This window comes from Aptenodytes patagonicus, chromosome W (assembly GCF_965638725.1).
Source record: "Aptenodytes patagonicus chromosome W, bAptPat1.pri.cur, whole genome shotgun sequence".
In the NCBI taxonomy this organism is placed as follows: domain Eukaryota; kingdom Metazoa; phylum Chordata; class Aves; order Sphenisciformes; family Spheniscidae; genus Aptenodytes; species Aptenodytes patagonicus.
The window spans coordinates 28,979,056-29,006,861 of NC_134981.1; the positions used below are offsets into that span (position 1 = coordinate 28,979,056).

A 27,806-nucleotide genomic window follows, 5' to 3' on the forward strand; every position below is an offset into this window, starting at 1 on the left:
GGTAAGTGAGCCTACCAGGGGAGGTGCCTCTCTGGACCTGCTGCTTACAAACAGAGAAGGACTGGTGGGAGATGTGGTGGTCGGAGGCCGTCTTGGGCTTAGCGACCATGAAATGATAGAATTCTCCATTTTTGGTGAAGTAAGGAGGGGGGCCAGCAAAACCGCAACCATGGACTTCCGGAGGGCGGACTTTGGCCTGTTCAGGACGCTGGTTGAGAGAGTCCCTTGGGAGATGGCCCTGAAGGGCAAAGGGGTCCAGGAAGGCTGGACGATCTTCAAGAAGGAAGTCTTAAAGGCGCAGGAGCAGGCTGTCCCTGTACGCCGTAAGAAGAATGGGCGGGGAAGATGACCGGCCTGGCTGAACGGGGAGCTCTTGCTGGGACTCAGGAAAAAAAGGAGAGTTTACCCCTTGTGGAAGAAGGGGCAGGCGACTCAAGAAGAGTACAGGGATCTCGTTAGGTCGTGCAGAGAAGAAATGAGAAAGGCAAAAGCCCAGCTAGAACGCAATCTGGCCGCTGTCGTTAAAGACAACAAAAAAAGCTTTTACAAATGTATTAATGACAAGAAGAGAGCCAAGGAGAATCTCCATCCTTTATTGGATGTGGGGGGGAACATTGTCACCGAGGATGAGGAAAAGGCTGAGGTACTCAATGCCTTCTTTGCCTCAGTCTTTAACAGGCAGACCAGTTATCCTCAGGGTACTCGGCCCCCTGAGCTGGAAGACAGGGACGGCGAGCAGGATGAACCCCCCATAATCCAAGAGGAAGCAGTCAATGACCTGCTACGCCACCTGGATGCTCACAAGTCTATGGGGCCGGATGGGATCCACATAAGAGTGCTGAGGGAGCTGGCGGAGGAGCTCGCCAAGCCGCTCTCCATCATCTATCAGCAGTCCTGGTTAACGGGGGAGGTCCCGGACGACTGGAGGCTTGCCAATGTGACGCCCATCTACAAGAAGGGCCGGAAGGAGGATCCGGGGAACTACAGGCCTGTCAGCCTGACCTCGGTGCCGGGGAAGATGATGGAGCGGTTCATCTTGAGGGCGCTCACAAGGCATGAGCGGGACAACCAGGGGATCAGGCCCAGCCAGCATGGATTCATGAGAGGCAGGTCCTGCTTGACCAACCTGATCTCCTTCCATGACCAGGTGACCCGCCTAGTGGACGAGGGAAAGGCTGTGGATGTGGTCTACCTGGACTTCAGTAAGGCCTTTGACACCGTCTCCCACAGCATTCTCCTAGAGAAGCTGGTGGCTCACAGCTTAGACAGGTGTACTGTGTGCTGGGTCAAAAACTGGCTGGATGGCTGGGCCCAGAGAGTTGTGGTGAAGGGAGTTCAATCCAGTTGGCGGCCGGTCACGAGCGGTGTTCCCCAGGGCTCAGTTTTGGGGCCAGTCTTGTTTAATATCTTTATCGATGATGTGGACGAGGGGATCGAGTGCACCCTCAGTAAGTTTGCAGACGACACCAAGTTGGGCGGGAGTGTTGATCTGCTCGAGGGTAGGAAGGACCTGGACAGGCTGGATCGATGGGCCCAGACCAATTGTATGAGGTTCAACAAGGCCAAGTGCCGGGTCCTGCACTTTGGCCACAACAACCCCATGCAGCGCTACAGGCTTGGGGAAGAGTGGCTGGAAAGCTGCCTGTCGGAAAAGGACCTGGGCATGCTGGTTGAGAGCCGACTGAACATGAGCTGGCAGTGTGCCCAGGCGGCCAAGAAGGCCAATGGCATCCTGGCCTGTATCAGAAATAGTGTGGCCAGCAGGAGTAGGGAAGTGATCGTGCCCCTGTACTCGGCACTGGTGAGGCCGCCCCTCGAATACTGTGTTCAGTTTTGGGCCCCTCACTACAAGAAGGACGTTGAGGTGCTGGAGCATGTCCAGAGAAGGGCAACGAGGCTGGTGAGGGGTCTGGAGAACAAGTCTTATGAGGAGCGGCTGAGGGAACTGGGGTTGTTTAGCCTGGAGAAGAGGAGGCTGAGGGGAGACCTCATCGCTCTCTACAGCTACCTGCAAGGAGGTTGTAGCGAGGTGGGTGTTGGTCTCTTCTCCCAAGTAACTAGCGATAGGACGAGAGGAAATGGCCTCAAGTTGCGGCAGGGGAGGTTTAGATTGGATGTAAGGAAAAATTTCTTTACTGAAAGAGTGGTGAAACATTGGAACAGGCTGCCCAGGGAAGTGGTTGAGTCCCCATCCCTGGAGGTATTTAAAAGACGAGTAGATGAGGCACTTAGGGACATGGCTTAGTGGGTGGTGGTGTTGGGTCGACAGTTGGACTTGATGATCTTAGAGGTCTTTTCCAACCTCAATGATTCTATGAAAAAAAAAAAAAATTGGGAGTAAATTTGAGCCCAGGAAGAAGGGAGGAGTGGGGGGAAGGTGTTTTAAGATTTGGTTTTATTTTCTCATTACCCTGTGATTTCGCATTACTCTGTGCCAAATAACAGCTTAAAACACACACCAGAATAAAATGAACATTGCTAAGAAAAGCCCTGGTGACAATTGTTTTAACAAATTGAATTAACTTGCCAGACAATTGTGGATATGATTAAGCACTCGCAAATAGACATTTAAAATGTGATATTCAGTAGCTGTTTGCACTGCACAGAGAAATACGTAGCTCTATTGTCAAGATGGAATAAAAGATTAACACACTTTTTTTAAAATGCGTGGACGTGTGCAATACTTGCCAAATTAACTGAGTTAATTGTGGTGGTGTGCTCCCCCTTCCCCTGCATAAGCAACGACCACTAGTGGGGGTCCTTGTGGCTGCATCCAGCTTACACTGGACTTTGGGGATGGATGGCAACACAGTAGCCAAGGGCTGCCTGGAGCAGTCACCCAAACGTCTTGCTGATATGCAAATATGACCATAAGTCAATCATCTTACTCTATAAATAGTGGACAGCCCAGGGCCGTTGAGCTTTCCTGCACGGCAGCGGGCTGCACGCCAGGATCTCCCCTTGAGTAGGGACGCCTCTCAAGGTTACTCCTCGAGGTTGAGAGATTCCTTGCTGCAACACATCCTCGGTAAGTGACTAATAGCATGCTAAACTTTGAAATCTTAGCTAAGTGATATAAAGGATTGATTGTGCATAATATAATCCTTTAGACGTAAACCGTTGACCAAATCTCGGACTAGGATTGGATCCAGCCGCACCTAGACTCCTCTCCGAGAAGGAGTTTAGAAAGCAAGGGGGTCCTTTCTGAACCTCACGACTCAACGGGAGGGTCTCCCTGACAGTTTTGTTTGACCCTGTCCTCTATGCAGTAAATAATCAAGTGTACCTTGCCATCAAATCTTGTTAAATCACTGTCGCATTTACCATTGAACTTTAACTCACTGTTTTCTATCAATAAAGTATATTGTTGCTTCTCTCTTATGAGTGAAGTGCAGTCTCACTCTATCCGTGACAGTAATGTGCTTGTTTCACAAAGGAGGTGAGTTTACATAAAGTGCTTTCCCTTTACTTTAAATAAGTTAGTGCATGGCAATGTCTTTACAGAAAACTCTTCAGTTAACAGTTTTACTTAAGGTCTGCTTTCTGCTTTACTTAAGGTCTTCTATGGTAGCACCATAGATTCTCTCTTGTCTAATGTAAAGACAAAATAACATCCACACCTCACAAGATACCAAGAAGAATGTCAAACACGTTTTAAAACAAAAACCAAAACACTTTCTCTTCTTATATGAAGAATCTTCATTTATATTATATCATAACAGCTAACACTGGTACTATGATATTTTGGCAAATCCATTTTCAACAAAGTAAAATGCCGATATAAGCACTGAGAGTATTTATACTTGCTAAATATCTTCTAGACCATCTTTCTGAAGATGATCACAGTGTAAAGAACATTATTCTGTGAAGAGTTCCATACTTTTATGTTGAAACTCCTTGCAAAAATGAAGACTGGTCTACTGCTGAAGCCACCGTTCCACAGTCATAACATAAACAAATAGTTTCATCAGATCAAGTCATTAAGACTGAATGCTTAATACAGAAATAAAAATGTAAAGCTTTATGATGCATATACATATGATTTATTCTCCTTGAGAATAGCATTTCTTCCACATGTAGGTTTTTCCTCTCATAGCCAGATATGAAAAAAAAAATCCCCAAAAAACAGAAAAGGTGACTGGTGACTAAATATCTGTATTTTACAGAGTTAAGTGACCCAAAAAGTTAATTCAAATGAACGCTGCATCACTCGAGCAATGTTAAAGACTAAGATGATATCATTTGCTATCATCTGAGAGCTCTAAAACACACTATAAGCTAAAAAAAACGCAACTCAGCATCTGTCTGTTTACTGGCACAGGAACAAAATGTACAGAAACAGCAGCAAGTACAGGTAAGAGCTGTCGCTTGTTAAACCGAAGTTCAACCTTTCTTGTTGGAACTGGTGTGATTTCTTGGATTTGTGACCTGTAAAAGCACAGTTCTCTGTCCTGTTGTGCAAAACCCAGCAAAACTCACCTGGTACCTAAACTTTATAATGAAGCGCTCTGCTGTGGTATATGAGAACTGAACGGTTTTTAACATCCAGAGAGGCACCTGTTTCCCCTGCTAATGCATCCACTCATATTCCTATTGACATGACATATAAAAGGAATGATTTGATGTTAATGGAAATCTAAGCACCTTGTTTACCAATTTAATTTACTCGTAGATCTCTTCTCAGGCAATCAGATAAACAAAAACACCAGTTACCCATCTCACAGTCCTTGCACAAGTAAAATGAAAACATTATACTTAACTATAGAGGTTGAACCTTAATTTCTTCACCCATTAACACTCAATTGACTGTATCAAGAAACTGAAAGAACATCTTACCTGAATTGGATCTTGTGTCAGTCTCATGGGCCCAATTTGTACCTCTGTAGTTGAAGCCTGCTAAAGAAGAGTAATATAGATTTATTTATTTTTTCAGCCTGGTTCTTAACAAGATAGCATTTTACACGGAAGAATGAAAGACCAAACAGAACCATGAAAGACTCTCAAAGAAAGGCAGGCATATGACTAGCAGCCTTGATTTAGTTGCTTTGAAGTGTATCTTTTATGAACATATTTTACCAAACTCTTAATTTTGTTTTATTTGTCTCTAAGTTAAAAATCGTAGGGCTTTAAATAAGGAAAAAAGAAACATCTCTTCCTTTCCCCAACAGAGTACCTTGGTTACACAAAAGGACTTATATTTTGCTTGAGACTACGGAAAGCTATTTTTTCTGGCCAAAAATTGCCTTATCATTTGAATGCAATACAGAACTTCAAGGTCTTGTGACATATATTTGATAATAATATTTTAATGGGTTTGGTTAGGAAAAAAATGATTTTTCAGACAAAAGAACTTGTTTGGATTGCAGATTTAAAATTGTTTTCCAGAACAATAGCCTTTAGTTTGTAGGAAAAAACATTGCTACTGTGCAAGTCATGATATATTCAGAAGATATGAGAGCACATCATAATTTAAAGCTACTGCAAGAAAGCCAGCTGCTTTGTTGCCATATTTCCTAGGAGTTAGACTACCTTAATGCTTTTTGTGTCTTGATACATTTCAATACACTTCTGTAGACTACTGATTTGTTTCACTTCAGATCATTAGTTACAGAAGGTTGTTAAGCAACTGAAGAATACCTGTGTCCTCCCACAGATGCATGTACTTAAGGAAAAGAGTCTTTGAACCCTTAAAATATTGTTCCCCTCATGCGTATGGAGGATTATTTGCAAGTTAGTGATCTCCGAAATGGCAGATTCTCTGCTTTCCTAGTACCAGTTACCCCAGGTGTCTAGTGTAGGCGAATTAAAGCAATTGCCCTCCAAGATGTGTATTTGAACAAAACCCTAATTGTAGGCAGATCCCCAGGACTTTCCCTGACACCCAGGAATCCTGGAACCTTATTTCTGCAGCATTTTGCGCTGCGGTACTCGTTAGTTCGAGCCTTTTGTCCAGGTATTACCTTATTCTTAAATTTAGTATTTTTCAAAGGAATGCATATAAATATTAAAAATGGATGAAGCTACCAGTATTCAGCTTTTTTCCTTAGAGAATACAGTGCCATGTTAAGTATTAACAGCTTTGCCCTGCATGTGAGACAGTGGAATTATGTATAGCTACAACTGACACATTGGACTTTCACGTACCACTGAGCATCGATTCTTCTCAGCCCAACAATGTACATCAGAAGGTGGTAACAGACAGTACTCCAAAAGATTAAACTACAAAGCCTGCTACTGTTTTCCAAAGCAAAAACTGCCCCAAATATAAGTGTAGTTAACCTCTCCTTTTCTCACACAAAAGCTTTACTTCCCACTTGAGTTCCTGCCATACTGGAATGGAACTTAATGCAAGTAAGAGTATCAGAATAGAAATGAAAGCATCGATCATCAACCACGAGGTCATGAGTAAGGTTAGAGAAACAGAGTTCTCTAAAAGCTCCCAGCCCCTGTTCCTCCCCCCAAAAAAGAAAAGCAGCACATTCACACTCCAGTGGTATTATATAGGAAACTCTTACATACATTTTGTATCATGATTCACTTTGATTTTTTAAAAAAAATATGTTTTAAAGTAGTCTCATTAAACAAATCTGTAAGAATACACAACAGACTTGGGTCAGTATCAGCACAAAAGCTTCTTTTTTAAAAAATGCACAGCTCTGTCCCAGAATGTATTGATCAAGAGCCCGGGATCCTTCACAAAAGACAGTTAGGAAACAGATTATTTAGTTTATTATTCATTTATTAATGCTACTAGGAAATTGACACTGTAAATGAATGCTTTCTGCTTTGCTACCACTTCAGAGGACATCCAGCTTTAATTACTCTATTTTGTCCAAGATGGAATAACTGTGTCTAAGACGTAGATCGATGCAGGCAAGTCTATCAATCCCTTTACAGAGATTCCTTTATAGAGTAGCCACTTCTCTTAGCCTGGGTATTTTAAAACAACAACAAAAAATCCACACAACTGTGACTTGGGGTTTCTCTCTCTGCTGCTTCTGTGTCAGCCTCATGAATAGCAAATACTTGAATAGAAGAACCTAAAAATCAGTGTCTCTCTTGCTTCTTCCCCCCCTGCCCAGTTTCAGAGTGTTCCTGCCTTTGCTAATAGGAAAGCTTCATGGGGATTAGAGAATCTGAGAACCCCAATGTAGGTGAACTTGTCCCAGTCCTGCTCTGCGCAGACATGATAGGATCAGAACCACACAGGGATGCAGAAAAGATGCTGCTATATCTGAAAGATTGCCATGTATAACCTTTAACTCCCTAAGCTACTCAACTTCATTACTTATATAATGCATGGAAACAGATGGGACCCTCAAATTAAGACTGGTAATGAACCTGAGCATAGGAAGGATTAATAAACCTTCTCATCGGATACAGCAAAGAATATGTCCGAAATCCTCCTTCCTAGACTTGGAGTTCTGAGTTTTGTTTTGCAAGCTGAATCAGTCCCTTGGATTTATATGCCCAAATTGCTTTAGGTACAAGTGACTGGCTCATTTTTCTCTTTCAAAACACAGCTAAGGGAGGCAGCAAGAATAATGACATGAGTGCCTGGCCTTCATAAATGTCCTACGGATCTCTCCTTGTCCTGAAGGAACTAATTTCACATCTTCCTAACTCCCAGAAGAATCTGACCATGTGGACCTTTCATATTAGTGATACCACAACCATACCTCTGCTCATTTCCTGACTTAAGTGAATATCTCATTGCTGATAATTCCCAATTTAAATAAATCTCTCATTATTTTACTGACTGGCAGGAAGGACTGCTAATAGACTTGCAACCTAAATCAATTAGTACAGTAGCTCATGACAAACTTTCCTGGTAAAACATATGGAGACAACCCTGGTTCCAAAGAGGTCAGTGAGAAAATCTCTGATTTCAGTGAGCAGAGGAACAGACACAGGGTTGGAAGCAAAGAAATCATAAATAAACTAACCATCTGGGAATAACAAGAGCTTAAAAACAGTGAAGAAATTTTTGTTTTAACATTTTAAACTGTCCAATATTATTTCCAGTATCATTCTAACCTCCTAGGCAATCTCCACAGGAATCAGCTTTTAACCAAAGAATTAAAGACAAAGTCAATGGTACTTAAATCCTATGTTTTTATATAAATCAGTGATCATCAATTACCTTACTATCATAGCAGTACCATTAAGCAAAATGTACTTACCACTTCATTAAAGTCCCACCCTTTTAAATCACCAATACAAAAATCTTTTCCTTTCCCATATGACTGGAGACTTACAGCCCCTGCAGTTTATGAATCATCAACAATTAGTATCACAACTACTGTAAAGATAGACTAATTAGTACAGCAAAACCTTCTTGAATAATTCTTCATTGCACCAGAGAAACAACAGCAACTAGAGCCAACTAAGCGGTGAAGCAAAGGTGTTGGGGAATTCAGCTTCCTGGAAAGGCTCAGGACAGATGTGCCGGTTGAGAAGCTGTACTTGTAACAGACATTGCACAGACGCCAAGGGCTCTACAGACACCCTTTTGCCCTGAAGGCTCCTCCCCCCTACCCACTCTATCTCCGTCCACCTTTACTCACTGACAGTCATTAGGACACCCACACTGATGGACCCATTCCCTCACCTTTGTAGTACGCTTTCAGACCTCTGTCCCTTTGGTTGCGTAGTAGGTAACAGGACTCTCTTTTAGGCCCAGCTCTCATCGCACCACTGCACTCCCCTGGCTTCATCTCCCCTTCTTTGCTAGGGCTCATTCGCATTTCTCTCCAGCTCAGCTTTTCCCATCCACGCCACTGGCAAGAGTTGACACCTCAGCCCATCCTTTGTCTATTATTACCATTTCCATATTCAATTATACCACTATTTTCAACCTCAAATCCCTTCCCTTTTTTTTTTTCCTGGCCAAACTCCAGTCCTGAAAAGGATTACAACCATACGTGACCTCAGCACTAGTCTTAGCCTTGCGTTCTCTCAGGGGCTTGAATTCCCTTACGAGATACAGGGCCCACAGCTCCAACATCCCTGGCCTGGAGCTGGTGTCCTGCTCCTCTTCCTACTCCAACACATCTGACCAGGGTGTCCAGCTCCTCTTCCACTGTTCAGCAATGTTATGCCCCTCTCTTCTTTCCATTCTTTTCTTTGTCTTGTCTTTCTTAGCAGAACTATATCCCAATCTTTCTCCTCTTCTTTTACTTTTTTATCACTTCTGGTCCATTCAACTCCCATCCACTGGCATTTTTCTATAGTTTAACACCTGGCTACTCTTTCTGTTTGGAGCCTCCCACATGCTTCTTTGTCAGCTTCAACTGTTACAGGGAATATCACTTGACCTGTCTAGCAATTTATGTGGATTAAAGAAGGGACAGATTTACAGGAGAAAAATGAAGAGCTCTTTTCACAAAGATGCCATCTCTGACTCAAGAAGCCCCTTAATCATAAGTTGGCAAAGGCTGGGAGAATAAACGGGATTGATCACTACATGCTCCTCCCAGGGCTCCTGCTGCTGGAGACTCAGTCCTGAGCTAGATGGCTTTTGGCCTGACCTCCATGGCTTTTCCAGGCACCATCCTTCCCCGAGTCAGTCATTTGACCAGCTACCTTGGGTCATCCTCTCCTCCCACCAACACAGCTACTCTCCCAACTCTCTTTCAGGGAGCACCGCTCTCTACCTCTGTTGTCAAGTTCTGCCCAGTCACTCAGAGCATTCCTACCTGTTTTTTTTGTTCTCCCCTTACCGTGGCTTCCAGTTGACTTGTGCTTCTGCTTTCCCAGCTGCTCATACCTTGCATTTCCCTGGCTCCCACTAGAGGGCTGCCAACTCACTCTGCTCCCCTCATGCCAGCCAGCTGCCACTTTTTCCAAGGAGTCCAGAGGAACATTAAATAGTTGGATAGCTCAACTTTCAGGTTAATGTAAGGTCATGCAATTTCATTAACTGAAAATAATGATCAAACACACATACCATTTAGAAGAAATAAGGTTTCATCATTGCTGACTTAGCCACTGCAATCTCTGCAAGCATCCATAACAGAAGCCTGACCCATCAGATATGTAGGAACTGGTAAAAAAATATGCATGTGCATTTTGAAGAGCTAGCCTATTCACAATATGTGTGACATAAGCTTTGTGTAAGTCACAAATATTTTCAAAAACAGCAAGTATGAACTTTTTGTGAGGCGTTTGGAACCAAGAAATCAAGACCACTGCAGACTCTCAATGTATCAATAACACTTGCACAGGCTTCCACTTGTGGTAACACCATGGAAATAGCCGGCTGTATGCCATAAGCCTTGTTAGTAAGATCATATAGGTCAATGACTACAAATTCACACATCTACTGCTAAGACCACAACATTATCTAAGCTTTAGTTTCAGCCTACAGAAACTCTCATGCCTTTCCTTCCTTAACTATTTTGAACTCAGCTTCTCTTCACACTCCACTCAAAGAGAAGTCTCTAAGTGTCCCTCTCTAGAGTCAAAGCTCAGCAGTATTCCACAGTCTTCTTCCATGCTCCCATCAGCTGCCTTTCACACCACTGACACTCTATTGTTTGAATATATTATATTATACCCTCACCCAAGGTGTATAAGTGACCATAATCACTGCCCCAAGGTGTTTACTTGATGGTCAGCACTTGCCACCTTAAAGGCGCGAAAGTAAGGGCGTGAAAAGTGAGGACGCAGCGGTCTTAATGCCCCCAGTCTTTGTTAGGGCGGGTGCACCTGCCACACAATCCACCCCGTGACCACAGTCACGATTCGACTGGTTTCCTTGGAGTGGTGGTACAGTCACCTCTTGCCTCCAAAGTTAAAATGGAGCACAGTCTTGGTGAGTTTGGTGCTCGCTGTGGATCATCATTTCTCAGTTGTTTAAGGTCGTACTGGAACATTAAGTATACGAACAGATTTTGAAGGAGTATACTCCATGGTTAATAGAGATCTAGTTATTGCGAGCTTAACACAATTTATAACAATACAAATCACAACAATCACAACTACAACCGAGACCTCATCGCTCTCTACAACTACCTGAAAGGAGGTTGTAGCGAGGTGGGTGTTGGTCTTTTCTCCGAAGTAACAAGTGATAGGACAAGAGGAAATGGCCTCAAGTTGCGGCAGGGGAGGTTTAGATTGGATGTAAGGAAAAATTTCTTTACTGAAAGAGTGGTGAAACATTGGAACAGGCTGCCCAGGGAAGTGGTGGAGTCCCCATCCCTGGAGGTATTTAAAAGACGTGTAGATGAGGCGCTTAGGGACATGGTTTAGTGGGCATGGTGGTGTTGGGTTGACGGTTGGACTCGATGATCTTAGAGGTCTTTTCCAACCTCAATGATTCTATGATTCTATGATTATCAGAGATTGGAGAAGACTGGTTAGCCATCCTGACAAAGAAAATCCAAACATATAGAAAACTTTCCCCAACCAATTAGTCCCTAGTGCAGCAACAATTGCCTCTGAGTCCTTTGCTACTTTTTTCATTTTGTTGATCTGGTCTTGAAGGGATACTGACACGTTCGGGATGTGGACACAGCACTCATCTTCCGATAGGTTCAGGACTCCACATACACCTTTCTCCTTTAACAGCATCAGATCTAATATGGCTCGGTTTTGAATAGTCATTCTATTGGTATGTTGTAGTTGATTATCTAATAGCCCCAAACTGTCAGACGTGGCGTTGGCCAAGGCTGACAGCTGCAGGCCCAGTTCCAGAATAGCCTGCCGGTTCCGTACTGGAGCAACTCCCATCCCAAAAATTGATTCCAGCCACCATCCTACTCGTGTTGAGGCTTCCCACCATTCCCCCCACAAGTCCCTTGGGCTGCTGTCGTGGTTTAACCTCAGTTGGCAACTGAGCACCACGCAGCCGCTCGCTGACTCCCCCCCCACCCCCGGTGGGATGGGGGAGAGAATTGGAAGAGCACAAGTGAGAAAAACTCGTGGGTTGAGATAAAAACAGTTTAATAATTGAAATAAAATGATGATGATAATAATAATAATAATGTAATAATAATAATACACAAAGCAAGTGATGCACAGTACAATTGCTCACCACCCGCCGACTGATGCCCAGCCAGTCCCCGAGCAGCAGCCCCCCCCGGCCAGCTTTCCCCAGTTTATGTACTGAGCATGACGTCACATGGTATGGAATGTCCCTTTGGCCAGTTTGGCTGTGCCCCCTCCCAGCTTCTTGTGCACCTCCAGCCTTCTCAGTCGGTAGAGCATGGAAAACTAAAAAGTCCTTGGCTAGTGTAAGCATTACCTAGCAACAACTAAAACATCGGGTGCGTTATCAACTTTGTTCTCATCCTAAATCCAAAACACTGTACCAGCTACTAGAAAGGAAATTAACTCTATCCCTACCGAAACCAGGACACCCTGCCAAATCTAGGACAGCTGCGATCCCACCACTTATGTGGCATGGATCCTTCCTGATAAATGGGACAGAGAGAGAACACGGCTAATGTGCAGGCTAGTCCTCAGATGGTTGGGTATAATTGGGAATATATGTGGCCGTCAGAACATGCCCACACTAAGTTAGGAGGTGCAGGGACAAAGGATGTTTGGCATGAACCTGGCATGGTAGTAAGGGGACGACAGTAATCTTTCTTACTACAATCTAGGGCAGAGGGTCATAAGTAACTGGTATTGCTACCCAGGCAGCCCTGTATTAAAGCTTCCTGAGCAGGAGGATATAGCCATAACAGTGGCATTTCATCTGTGTTTTTACACCCAATCTCTGCCTGACAGACCCAGAGTGGAGATTTCCCTACTGGGAATACCTTATCCTTTTCCCCGTACCAGCTGGGCGCATAAGTGTATCTAGCCCACGTGCAGTCCCACAAATTTCGATTACACGCACTGGGACATTCATTATTATCCTTTTCAGGGTGTTTGATGCACCATGAGGCATTTAATGGTTTTTTATATTGTAGGGAGAGGTCATCAGTGCTCCAGTGGACACTATATTCGGTAGCTCCCCATGGAATTTCGAGGCATGGTGTAGTGCCATTCCAGCTCCACCCCGTGGCCTCATGGGTAGGTTGAAGAATATAATCACATCTGGCATCCCATACCAAACTAGCATTTACTGTGCCCGGCAACCAACTGTAGACAATATAAATATAGCCTCTTCTCTCGATCTCCCTAAATCTCCAACTATAATTAGTGTATTGCTCCCATGTGAGCTCAAGGGCTAGCGATATGTTAATATCCTGCACAAAAATTGGTAAAGGGTCTTCTGCTGACTTGGGTGTGGGCAGGCAAACCGTTACAGAGGTTAAATTCATCATTCGGGTAAATCCTACTATCATTTTTGCTACCATATTGCTGTCCAGGTCCTGGTTGTTTCCGTTGGTTACTGTCACCATTGCCAGTATGAGCACCAAAGCAGTCCGCTTTTCCATCATCCTCTAAGAAAACACAGAGCTGGGCCTCGGGCTTGAAACCAGGCTTCAGGGTTAGAAGTCAGGGATTATCCACCGAGCACTAATACAGTGGGTTTTTCCGCTCCCATCCAGAGCTTCCCAGGCATATAAGCCTCTGGGTTTTGCCAGGGTCATGGGTACAATGCCAATGGAGGGTAGCTTCACCATTACAGGTTGGCCCACATATGTCCGTAGTGGGAACTGGTCCTTTGTATCGCCCAGTATAGGGTCATCGCCCGTTAATGGTCTCATAGGGCAAAATGCTTGAATTTTGGGGTTTCCATAACTTCCCCAACGGCTGTTAACAATAAAGACTGCCTGTGGTAATCATATGTCCCAGTTGTGGCGTGAGACATCGGCATGTCTTTTAATCAAACCATTGGTTCATTCAACTATACCATTAGCCTGAGGATAATATGGTGTATGGAACACCCATTTGATGCCTTCCCCTTGAGCCCAGTCTTGCACCACTGTGGCCATAAAATGTGACCCATTATCACTTTGAATGCACTCGGGGGTGGGTAAAATACTAAACCACTTTCTTAACACTTGGACCATCTGATCTCCAGTGGCAGTGCTAACAGCTGTAGCCATGGTCAGTCCTGACACCACCTCTACTCCTACCAAGATGTATTTCTTCCCATGGGATGGCCGCAAAGGACCAATATAATCAATTTGCCAGGTGCTCCAAAGAGCCTTGCCTTGTTTGATATGCTGGGCTGGAGCTTGATTTGGGTGGTTGGCCTTAAGCCTTATTCAACATTGTGGGCAAGCCGTAAGGACTGCTTCACATATTCTCATGGACACTGGCCATCCCCAGGACTGACACTCGTAATAGAGGTCTGCTTTCCCCGAGTGGCCTTGCTTAATGTGCAGCCACTCAGCCAACCATCCCCGATCTTCCTTTTCGCTATCTACTACCTTAATTCGGGCTAGGTGATCTACCTGTTGATTCCATTTTGCAGCGGGGGTCCCATTTCTTGCATGGCCTTTTACCCATCCCACCTTTAGGGGTCGTGATCTGCCTATTTCTAACAATCGCTGCCAGTCTCCAGCTCTCCAGACTTTTGTACAGCCTACTTCCCATTGATTGGATTCCCATTGGCATATCCACTCTGTGGCACCCTTATAGGTTGCGTAGGAATCAGTGTAAATTATGGCAGCGCCATTCTCTGCTGCCAGCAGGAGGGCACGCAACTCCCCTACCTGTGTGCTACCTTCCCCCTCCTCTGTAATTGTTTTCCCGGTACTAATTTCCAATGCCGCTGCTTTATATCACCACCTAGATCCCACTCGGCAGGCAGATGCATCTGTGAACCACACTCTTTGTGTACCTGAGCCTGTGGTCAGTTCGGGTGCCTCTTTGATGGGAGAAGGTTTATAGGGTTGTCCCAGCAAAACCGGATCCAGATTCACAGGTTGTTGGAGCTTAGAGGCTTTGACCGGGCCCTCTCTTAATGACAGTAACTGGCTAACTCCCTCTAGATAGGCATACCACTTCCGTATCGTGGCCTTCTGGGCCACTCCCTCAGGAGGAGGTGATCCCTTGAGGATCGAATTTAGTAGAGGAAAAGGGCCTTGTACTATAATGTCTTGTGAAGTACATAACCTCTCCACCTCCTTAACTGCCCTGGTAAGTGAGAGGAGTCCCTTCTCCCACTCTGAGTACCGTTGTTCAGCTTCCTTGAATGAGGTAGAAGAGAATAATAAAGGTCTAGCTGGCCCCCTCGGTCCCTTTTGAAATATACCGCAATAGGAGGCATGTTCTGCAAAGCCCCATTCTACCCTCAACAGGTCTTGTGAGTGTAGTGGGCCTAGCCTCTGATAGGTCTTAAGTTCATCCTTTAGGACATTAAGGGCCTCTGTATGCCGTGGAGTCCAATCCCATTCCTTATTCTTTCGGAGCAAGTCATAAAGGGCAAGCAATCACCGAAAACCCCGGTATATGTTTTCTCCAATAGCCCACTGTACCTAACAATTGCTGCAATTCTGTCTTATTGCCTGGAATTTGCCCTTTCTCAATAGCTGATAGAGTGTCATCAGGCACCGCAACTGCTCCAGCTATCCACCAAGCTCCTAGGAATTTAATTTCTTGTCCGGGACCTTGACATTTGGAAGGTGGAATGTCTAGCCCGTTTTTAGTCAACTCGTTCCAGATGGCTTCGGCCACTTGCCCTACCTGTTCTTTATTATCTCCGCCAACTAGGATGTCATATATGTACTGATATATGTGGACGCCTGACAGCACCTCCACTGTGTCGAGGAGTTTGGCCAAGGCATTGTGGGCAATAGTGGGGGAGTGTTTGTATCCTTGTGGGAGTCGATTAAAGGTGTATTGGGTCCCTTCCCAAGTAAAGGCAAACTGAGGCTTATGCTCTTCTCTTAATGGTGTCCTGGTTTCGGCAGGGATAGAGTTAATTTCCTTCCTAGTAGCTGGTACAATGCTGTGTTTTGGATTTAGGATGAGAACAATGTTGATAACATACCAATATTTTAGTTGTTGCTAGGTAATGCTTACACTAGCCAAGGACTTTTCAGCTTCCCATGCTCTACCGACTGAGAAGGCTGGAGGTACACAAGAAGCTGGGAGGGGGGTCACAGCCAGGACAGCTGACCCAAATTGGCCAAAGTGACATTCCATACCGTATGACGTCATGCTCAGTACATAAACTGGGGAAAGCTGGCCGGGGGGGCCGCTGCTCGGGGACTGGCTGGGCATCGGTCGGCGGGTGGTAAGCAATTGCATTGTGCATCACTTGCTTTGTATATTATTATTATAATTATTACATTATTATTATTATAATTATTACATTATTATTATTATCATTATTTTATTTCAATTATTAAACTGTTTTTATCTCAACCCACGAGTTTTTCTCACTTGTGCTCTTCCAATTCTCTTCCCCATCCCACCGAGGGGGGCGGGGAGGAGTGAGCGAGCGGCTGTGTGGTGCTCAGTTACCGACTGAGGTTAAACCACGACAAATGGGATCATGAAAAACATGTCCTTGACATCCAGGGCGGCCATCCACAGGTGAGCGGCTGCCTGTATTGCTGTTACTATTGAGGTTAGACTTGGGACAGCAGCTGTTAGCGGTGGGGTATTATTGTTTAATCTTCGATAGTCAATCGTTAGGCGCCACCGCCCATCTGCCTTACAAACTGGCCAGACTGGAGAATTATAGGGGGAGTGTGTGCGACTTATGATCTGTCTCTTCTCGAGGTCACTAATTACCTCTGAAATGCCCCGTTTAGCTGCGGTTGGTAGCGGATATTGAGAAACACAGGTTACTTTAGATTGAGGTAGTGCGGGAGCAAGCTGCAGGGTTCTAACATGGATGGCCTCTGCTCCTCTACCTCCAAAACTCCACACCTTGCCATTAGGTAAATACCACTGCTTGTCCACTAATACATCAAATCCAAATATATTTCCCTTATAAGGGCTTAGAGCCACCTCCACTGCTGTCATCTGCTTTTCTCCAGGTAGCCAAAGTTGAGTCCGAGCTATGGGACATTTTTCTGCTGCATCTGTCATCCCTATTATGTTTATAGTCTTTCTCGATGGTTTAATTCCTAACTCATCGGCTTGTTGCTTATTTAGAACACTAATTTGGGCCCCTGTATCAATTAAGAACTCTAAACTTATTCGCTTCGGACCCACGGGGATACGTGTATAAGGTTCCTTGTCAGCGGACCATTGGCAGGAATTCACCATGCGGAGTGGGCGGCCCGAACCGCAAACCGCGGCTTCTAGTTTTTTAACTCGTTCAGTTCCCCTCGCAGGGACGCGAAAGGGTTAATTGTGTCTGTGCTATTGTGAGGGAGGGTGGTTGCCGGTGTTTTCCCTTAATCTTTGGTTTTCTCCTCAAGCAATTCCACCAGTTTCTGGATGTGGTCGGTGGGCTGCCCGTGCAGCATCACCCGGGGTACTCCCAGCGCTAATGCTTTTCGCCAAAGGTCGTTCCTTTCCAGATCGTGGGCTCGATCTGGTCTATCTCGGGAAGGTACAGGCTCCCTGCGGGGAGGCCGTCCAGGATGGGGGTTTCGGCTGGCTTGTCGAACCCTCCTATTCCTGTCGGCGCCACCGCCTGGATCGGTCCATCCCATCTCTCGCCCATGAGTGACTATGTCGTGTAACGTCTCCGCCCAAGCACGTGAGCGGGCGGATTCCGAGGGTTTTGCCGAGTGTGTTCTATGGCCCTCTGGATCCTTTCCCTGAGAGACTGAACGTGTATTTTTAAGGCGTCCGGTAGCCCTCTAATGAGAGGTCTAAGGTGGCTGGGGTCCACCGGTGCAGCCACCGGTACTCCTTGCCGCTCCCTCTCTTACATTGCCTGGATACAAGCAGCCTTTTGTACTCCTTCCGCTAACTCTGACAGTCCTTTTACTCGGATGGTAACAGGCTCCCCTCGCTCTTTGGGGTCCACACCCCCAGCCCAATAAGCCACTCCCGACGTGATCGACTGGTCGCCTGCCGGCCCGGTCACTCGGAAACACTCCGGGTCCCCAAAATCCCCTAGCCTCGTCCTCGCTCAACAGTATCCGATCCCCCCCATTAAAGAGACACGCCACAAATACTCGGTTTCCGTTTCTCCCGGTCTACACGAAAACCTGGCTTGTAATTCACTGAGCTTGGGTCCCGTCCAGGGGGTGGTACGGACAGCGGTTCGGGGGTTCCTGCCCCGTGGACCCGTGTGCCTCTCTGTTTTAATAAGAGGTCGCACTTCTTTTCCCTCCAACTCTTCCGTTTCCTCAGAACTATTTTCATCAGGGTCTCCCCAGATGTCCCCATCCCAATCCTCGGGATCTGCGCCCACAATTAGTTTTCGGATTTGGACAACACTACAGGGTCTTTTCGCTTGTGCTAGCATGATCTCAATTTTTTTTAACAGATGCGTCCACTCTCTTTCTCTTTCCAGTTCTCCTTTTAAACAATCGATTTCTAACTGCTTCTTTAAATTGTTCTTTTCTAATATTCTGGAATAATTATAATGATCTTGCGCTTGAATTAGACAGGCACCCAGGATTGCACACATGGTCCCTTTACCTTTACCATTTCGATTATTTCCGTGGCATTGTTCTACTCTCTCTGCGACCGCTGCTGGGTCGAACCACTTCTCCTTTGCCCATTTTATACCTGGGGGAGAAGGGCTACATCCGTGCCTCTGTAATAATTCCTCTATTGACACCATCCTGCCGACTACGCCAATTTAATGTCACGGAGGCTCACGAAATCAAATTAGGCAGGTGATAAATTCAAAAATAAACTTTATTTTAACCAAAATTGTTTAAGAGAAAACTAACTAGAAATGAGGCGTCAACACTCTGATATCAGTAAACCACAGGTTCAGGATGGTGTACAAGGAATTAATACTGCACAGCCGGTTTTAGAAATGAGGATCCAAAATGTGCACAATCACTCACCTATAAGATGAGGGCACTCAACCTCGAGGAGTTTCCTTGGGTGGCGTCCTGACCCAAGGGGAGAGTCCCCGACTGCAGACCTGCTGCTCCGAGGAGGACCGACTCCACTTGCCCTCCGGCGGGGCTCCATTTATACCCTAGTCGAATCTGATCTGTGGTCAATTCTGATTGGCTGAGGGCCTCGACTTTCTTACCCTTCGCCCGAGGTGTATAAGTGACCATAATCACTGCCCCAAGGTGTGTACTTGATGGTCAGCACTTGCTACCTTAAAGGCGCGAAAGTAAGGGTGCGAAAAGTGAGGACGCAGCGGTCTTAATGCCCCCAGTCTTTGTCAGGCCGGGTGCACCTGCCACACCCCTTCAGAAGGTCCTCCATAGAATATCCTTTAACTTTGACAAAGGTCTCGGGTTGTTTTTCCCCCTACATGTATCACTGCAGGTAGCATGCCTTAAAAATACTGACCCTAAAGGCCCATTTACCTGGAACAGGAAACAGATTTTTCTTCTGTTTTTTCTTCTTTTTCTTGATTGCAAGAAACAAACAATTTGCTCCAAAAACACAGCTCCACTAAAGACTTGCATCTATACATCTCTACTCCAGATCTCTTTCCACTGTCAGCAACAGAAATCTCAGCTTTTCTCTATACATGTCTAGCTGTCATTTCAAGTAAACCCGCCTTCCAAACCCGTGTCTCCCCCATCAACCTCTATCTGCAACCTTCTCTTGGTCACTGTGAGTACTGCCACCAACCTTCTTCTGCTCATACCCACAATCTGTAAGTCATCATCCACTTGAGCTTCTCTTAAGTCCTCTCACCCTGGCTATTTCTAAATCTTGCTCATCCTACATTATCTATAAAACGTGGCCTTTCCTTCTCATCCACCTCCACTCTTTTCATCCAGTTCTCTTATCTTGCCTGCAGATTATTACAGCATCCTTCTCTTTAGCTGTGACATAGAAAAACTTGCCAAGCTTATATTCAACTTGCAGAAGGCACAGACAAAATCTTCTCTGCAGATGAAAGCAACAGAGAAAAAAAATAAAAGGGCTGCAAACAAACCAACCTGTCTTCACTCTGAAGACCCTTTCCAGCCTATTTCTTATTCCTATGTGAATTATCCCCCCTCCCTTTGCCTGGGATGTCAGGCTGTGCAGCCTGTCAAGTTTCCAAGTTTTCATGATCTCTGTATTTTTGCAATGCCCACAAACAACTACAAAAAGTAACCCAAAACCCCATGCCTACAAGTGCTTAGATGGTTTGTAGATATGATGGTGTCACTCTTACATATGCTCTACACTGTCTCACTCCTCTCATCTGTGCCTCTGTTAATGCTCCATCAACAGTTACAGGGTACTCTGTCAAAGGCAGCAACACTATTTCCAGTTTGTGTTATACAGCCCTTCCACAGTGGTGTTCTGGTCTTTTACACAATAAGATAATACAAAGAAGAAACAACAGATATTCATGGCTGTGGTTTTTTGCTTTGTTGAAAAGCAAACACACCCAGGGCCAGCATATGCAAAAAAGTTAGTACTTGCAACATTTTTATTATTTTGCAGATTTATTCTTTCAAATAGTATCTGCATATTTGGATTCTTGACTAAAATTTATTATCGTACTTTATGCTTTCTCTGCCCAAGGAAATGTTAATGAAATTTCTACCAAAAAAAAAAAAGGCAAAAAAAGGACAAAACCCACATCCACACATATTCTGTATAAAGCATTAGAGTAAAAAATTTTGTAAGATAGGATGGAAAGTGCAACCAACCTTTTTCAGAATACTGATATATTAAAAGTACAGCCCTGAATTTTTATAAATCTCACAAAGAAGCGGTATTTTCCATGTTTTCAGGAATCAGTCCAGCTCTTATTACCACAGAAAATACAATCAGAACCAGACTCTCCCTAAAGGAAATTAGAATGTTTTGAAAATGATCTCCTCTTTTCTCCATTATTACAGAGCTTCAGACTGAGGCAAATGGAATCTGTTCGGATTTTAGGTCTTTTTGGTTTGCAAACTTTCAGTTAAATTTCAGAATGCTTTCTGTTTTTAAGGAGCTTGCCCTGGTTTCAACTGGGACAGAGTTAATTTTCTTTCTAGTAGCTGGTATGGTGCTGTGTTTTGGATTTAGGATGAGAATAATGTTGATAACACACAGATGTGTTAGTTGTTGCTAAGTAGTGCTTACACTAGTCAAGGACTTTTCAGCTTCCCATGCTCTACTGACTGAGAAGGCTGGAGGTGCACAAGAAGCTGGGAGGGGGCACAGCCAGGACAGCTGACCCCAACTGGCCAAAGGGATATTCCATACCATGTGACATCATGCTCAGTATATAAACTGGGGGGGAATTGGCCGGGGGGGGTGCGTCCGCTGCTGGGGAACTGGCTGGGCATCGGTCAGCAGGTGGTGAGCAATTGCATTGTGCATCACTTGTTTTGTATATTCTTTTATTATTATCGTTACTTTCCCTTTCTTTTCTGTCCTATTAAACTGTCTTTATCTCAACCCATGAGTTTTACCTTTTTTTGTTCAATTCTCTCCCCCATCCCACTGGGGGGAGTGAGCGAACAGCTGTGTAGTGTTTAGCTGCCTGCCAGGTTAAACCACAACAGAGCTGCTGTTTACAATGTCACACCTGAGATACCTTAATGCTCTAAACCCCTCAAAATCAAAGTAATTTTTACAGCATAATCCATGAAGAACAGTATTAAACAGTTTCATAGAATCATTAAGGTTGGAAAAGACCTCTAAGATCATCGAGTCCAACCATCAACCCAACACCACCATGCCCACTAAACCATGTCCCTAAGCGCCTCATCTACATGTCTTTTAAATACTTCCAGGGATGGGGACTCAACCACTTCCCTGGGCAGCCTGTTCCAATGTTTAACCACTCTTTCAGTAAAGAAATTTTTCCTCACGTCCAATCTAAACCTCCCCTGCCGCAACTTGAGGCCATTTCCTCTCGTCCTATCGCTAGTTACTTGGGAGAAGAGACCGACACCCACCTCGCTACAACCTCCTTTCAGGTAGTTGTAGAGAGCGATGAGGTCTCCCCTCAGCCTCCTTTTCTCCAGGCTAAACAGTAGTAGTTTCACTACAAAACTCTAAGATAAGCATAATTTTTTCCTTATTATATTAATTTAGCGCTCATTTAGGAGGTCTGCGATATATTTGCATCTTAGTTTTAACTCATGCAGTGTAGCATTCCCCCAATCTAACAATTTAATCATTTAAAGCTTATCTACAGGTCAGGAACATGTAGTTTTGAGCATACTCTTCCCATATATATAAGCAAAATTCGTGATCTGCAATGGATTCTCCTCTTCCAGATACTATATGCAATTTTGTTGACAAGCAACAAAGCTCAAAATTCCCTTGGGAGCTGGGGGGGAAGTCTTTTACTTATGTAGCTATCACACATACAACTACTCAGTGACAACTGGGCCAAATCCTCAGCTCAGGACACCACACACAGAGGCATGGATCATGAAAACACTACATACACAGGCAATAAACTGGAACCAAATCCACAAGGACACATAGGTCTGGCAGGCTCTGCTGTACTTTCATGCACCTAGCTTGAGGGCAGAGTTCACAAACCTGCAACTGGTTCTTCTGCTTCTCAAAAGCAAGCAGAACTGGGATGAGGCCCTCTCAGTGCCTCCTGTTAAAGCTATGTCACTGCACACAAGGGAATGGAAAACTTGTGAGGGAGAAAGTCAAAGGGAAGAGCTTTCCCTTCCATTACCACCCTTGTGGTCACCTATGTGAGCACCACACAGCTGCTCGCTCACTCCCCCCACAATGGGATGGGAGAGAGAATCGGAAGAGGAAAAGTGAGAAAACTCATGGGTTGAGATAAAGACAGTTTAATAGGTAAAGCAAAAGCTGCGCACACAAGCAAAGCAAAACAAGGAATTCATTCACTACTTCCCATCGGCAGGCAGGTGTTCAGCCATCTCCAGGAAAGCAGGGCTCCATCATGCCTAACGGTTACTTGGGAAGACAAAACATCATAACTCCAAACGTCCCCCCCTTCCTTCTTCTTCCCCCAGCTTTATATTGCTGAGCATGATGTCATATGGTATGGAATATCCCTTTGACCAGTTGGGGTCAGCTGTCCCAGCTGTGTCCCCTCCCAACTTCTTGTGCGCCCCCAGCCTACTCGCTGGTGGGGTGGTGTGAGGAGCAGAAAAGGCCTTGACTCTGTGTAAGCCCTGCTCAGCAGTAACTAAAACATCCCTGTGTTATCCACACTGTTTTCAGCACAAATCCAAAACATAGCCCCATACTAGCTACTATGAAGAAAATTAACTCTATCCCAGCCAAAACCAGCACACAAAGCTAGGCTGGGCATAGGCTATCATATACCAGATGCACCAGCCCACTGTTGTCCCTGCACATCCCATGCCGTCTGAGGATACCAACCTGACTGGGTACTTCAGGGGACCTGCCAAAGAGTTGTGGTGAATGGAGTTAAATCCAGTTGGCGGCTGGTCACGAGCGGTGTTCCCCAGGGCTCAGTATTCGGGTCGGTTCTGTTTAATATCTTTATCAGTGATCTGGGCGAGGGGATCAAGTGCACCCTCAGTAAGTTTGCAGATGACACCAAGTTGGGTGGGAGTGTTGATCTGCTCGAGGGTAGGAAGGCTCTACAGCGGCATCTGGACAGGCTGGATCGATGGGCCGAGGCCAATTATATGAGGTTTAACAAGGCTAAGTGCCGGGTCCTGCACTTGGGTCACAACAACCCCATGCAACGCTACAGGCTTGGGGAAGAGTGGCCGGAAAGCTGCCTGTCAGAAAAGGACCTGGGGGTACTGGTCGACAGCCGGGTGAACATGAGCCGGCAGTGTGCCCAGGCGGCCAAGAAGGCCAATGGCATCCTGGCCTGTATCAGAAATAGTGTGGCCAGCAGGAGTAGGGAAGTGATCGTGCCCCTGTACTCGGCACTGGTGAGGCCGCCCCTCGAATACTGTGTTCAGTTTTGGGCCCCTCACTACAAGAAGGACGTTGAGGTGCTGGAGCGTGTCCAAGGAAGAGCAACGAAGCTGGTGAAGGGTCTGGAGAACAAGTCTTATGAGGAGCGGCTGAGGGAACTGGGGTTGTTTAGCCTGGAGAAGAGGAGGCTGAGGGGAGACCTCATCGCGCTCTACAACTACCTGAAAGGAGGTTGTAATGACGTGGGTGTTGGTCTCTTTTCCCAAGTACCAAGTGATAGGACAAGAGGAAATGGCCTCAAGTTGCACCAGGGGAGGTTTAGACTGGATATTAGGAAAAATTTCTTCACCGAAAGGGTTTTCAAGCATTGGAACAGGCTGCCCAGGGAAGTGGTTGAGTCCCCATCCCTGGACGTATTTAAAAGATGTGTAGATGTGGCGCTTAGGGGCATGGTTTAGTGGTGGACTTGGCAGTGTTAGGTTAACGGTTGGACTCGATCTTAAGGGTCTTTTCCAACCTAAATGATTCTATGATTCTATTCTATGTCTCTGGCTGTGAACTCCATATATTCTTCAGTGTGAGGTACGTGCCAAGACCACATATCTTAGCAGTGCTAAGATCGGCAGCAATTCTGGAGATAAGCAGAAGTCCTCATAAAAACTTCAAAGTCTAAGGATCAAATGGCTAAAGTTGAATTTCTGTAAATTACACAGTTGATAACATATTGGATGCTTAAGTTTTTTTGAGTTTGGTTCTCGGAGTCTGCTCCTATAACTGATTCTGCGCAAAGCTGCAAAGAGCTGTCTGATCAGAGTCAGCTTCAGGAACAGATGTTAAGATTTCTATCTTTCTTCCTTCATCCTCATTCCACTCTATATGGTTTCCTGGCTTATGTTTCAAATAAGAAATTAGGAAAGTAAGTATTCAAAAACACAGATTTGTTTCTTCTCTATTTCTCACTCCTTTTTTCCCCTACAACATAATTCATCTATTTTTAAGCAATTACAGACAGTAGGGATAGTATAATTTTGCTGTTTCAATCTAAAATCAGTGGTAAGGGAAGAAAAGCAAACCAATGGGATGCAGGTAAACCTCTGAAGGACATGGGGCAGAGAGAGGAACAAAGGGCAGCTAGCACAAACAGATTACAAAACTTGGATCATCCTTAAGAGAAAAAAAATTGAGAAAGACAAAATTTACCAGTGTCAAAGTGCTAGTGATTTTAGGCAACCTCTTGAACAAGCAAGCTGACACTTGTAAAATAATTCTGTGAGCTCTAATATAACAAATGTATGCCTGATATAAAATTATAACTGAAGTAAGAATATTACATTATGACTTCTTGCATTCTGTTCACATTTTGGTAGCAGCTTCTTTATGAATACATTATCATAATAAGAAATAGAACAATCAAGTAGAAAAGACACTAGTTTGGCCATTACTTTGTTAAATTGGGCATACAAGCTGCCATTGTCAATCGGTTCTCAATTCTGCTCACAGCAGCAGCTGCTTTGAGACCTGTCAAGGGACAGTAAGATACAAAAATCCCACAATCCATAAAGAGTAGTCTGTGTTCCATTTATTCCTATAATTTGTAGATTAAGGCTTCCAAAAGAATCTGGAAGCAATCCTGCAGGTTTGTACATATAATCTCTCTCCACACACATTTTTCTTACATGGATTCAAGACCCATCATCTGCACATTGGTCCTACTAAGACCAGTACCACGATTCTGCTTCTTGATGTTAGCACAAAATAGATTTGGTGTCCAAGTAAAGGCTAGACTTATTTACAGTTGGTTAAACACATCTGCTTAGGACATCCCTTAATGAAAACCCACAAATCTCTGGGAAGATTTCTAAACACATCCCCACGTCCTTTTAAAAGCCCTGTGAGGAACAGCCAAAATTGGTCAGACCAATCCAATCTTGGCCCAACATCCTATCTGCAGAAGTGGCCAACAGAGATGACAAACTGAAGAATGCAAGAATAGGGCAAGCACAGAGTGACACTGTCCCTTATATACCACCTAAGCTCGATGCTGATAGCTCATGTCAGCTTATGCTTTCCCTACAGAAAAGCCATGCTATCTCTTCTCCAGCACATCATATTATCCAATTACCTACATCATCTTCTTGTACTACATTTTATCTCTAGACATAGTGTCTTGCTCATTATCGAAACAGAACATAGTTCCTAGATGATTTTTGGAACCCTCTAAGGAAGAGCAATGTGTCATTATCTGATTTTCACTCCTCTGGCACCGAGATCAGTTTAAAGAACAGGTGACAACACAGTAGTTCAGCAATTTCACATTTATGTTCCTTGCGAACTCCTGGGTGAATATGCCAACTGAGTCCTGGCAATCTTTCCTTCTCCTTCACCTCCTCCCTACAGCAGAGCAATAAATGGCCCACATCCCCAGATCCATCCACATGTCTCTTGTTTAAGAGCAGAGTGCCCAGAGAGGTGGCTCAGATGACTTGTCAGATATTTGTACTGCTTGAGAAGGGCATGGTCTCAAAAGATATAGTTATCATTATCAGTGTACTCACTGTCAGTGAAGTTTTTATGCCAGTGACATAAAAAAAAAGGTATAACAAAAGTTATAAATTAATTTTAATAGGTAAAATATATACCCAGGAAGACATCAAATTACAAAATGCTGCATCACAGTCTGATATCAAACAGTTTTCTTTCAAGAAATTCTATCTTTGATAGATCCTGTCTTTCTCACTCTAAATTCAGTATCAATTTTAAGAAAAAAAAAAATCATATTCCTTAATGGGCTTTCTGGTTAATGTTTTACAATCAAGTCTACAGAAACAAGAAAAATACAGCACAGTTGGCTTATTTCCTATATTTTGATGAGAAAGCTAAGCATTTATTCCTTTTTACATTAAGCTACTCTTAGGTATTGCAGATTTCTTAGTCTTATATTTAAGTAGAAGTTTAGAGGTAAGTTTGCTTAGAATTGGCTGGATTTCTATACCGTAGGAATACAATATTTGAGAAACCAAATTGGCTGTGACAAGGTATCTTTTCAAGACAACAGCTACTTATCCACAGATACTGTTAATTTGTTAAAAAAAAAACAACAACAACAACAACCACCACCAAAACCCCCCAAAAAACCCCACAACACAACAACAAAAAGCAACCAAAAAACACCTTGCAACATTTTTTCCTAATTGGGGGAATAAGTCATGGCGAAAAATCTAACGCATCGATTTCCAATAGTATTTTGACTAGGTTTTCCTGCTCATAGAGCAGCAGAGCACATAAATTAAGAGCATACTTTTCTCCACTGACTATCTACAGGGCCTCAAGGTCTACAACAGTAGGAAACTTCCTCCCCTTCCCCCTAGGTATTCAAAACCTGAATAGGAAGAAGGGCCCTGACTAACGCTTAGAGATGCTAAATGAAACACCAATGAGTAAAGAATCACAAAACTGTTGGCTTGAAGGGACTCCTGAAGATCATCTAGTTCCTTCAAGTGGTGTTATCACAATGCTAGATCAGGTCAACCATGCCTTTGCCTATCCCTTTTCAGTATGGCTGCTGCTCAGGCAATCACCTCCCAGCCTGTACCGATAAGAACGGAATTAAAATCTATAGACTGGCCAAGTGCTTTAACTTCTGAACTACTGTGTAAGAGAAATATCTGCTATCATAATGTAGCCCTGTTTTATTTCACTCCTTTCCCCTACCTGTAATATTGAGTAAATTCAGACCAAAATGACACACTTTTTTGGAAAACATGCAAACAAATTTCACTTTAAAATACTTTTAAAAGTGAACATTGAACAGACCCTATGGACTCCTCCAGAGATAGGAAAATTCAGTAACTCTCAGTATAACTGTTGTGGCAAGTTCATAAATGATGGCTTCTTTAAGAAAAACACACTTCTGCATTTTAATCCAGCAGCACACAGGGAAAAAGAGACAGACTCGTGTCACAAACAGCAACATTTTTAGACTTGCGGAAAGAAAACCAATTACAGAATGCAGTCTCCAATGA

The 27,806-nt window shown here is 44.3% G+C and overlaps 1 pseudogene; it reads right to left on the bottom strand.

Moving 5' to 3' along the window:
- The window catches only part of LOC143172218 (high affinity cAMP-specific and IBMX-insensitive 3',5'-cyclic phosphodiesterase 8B-like), a 108,244-nt pseudogene that overhangs the window by 45,923 nt on the left and 34,515 nt on the right, over positions 1-27,806 (bottom strand).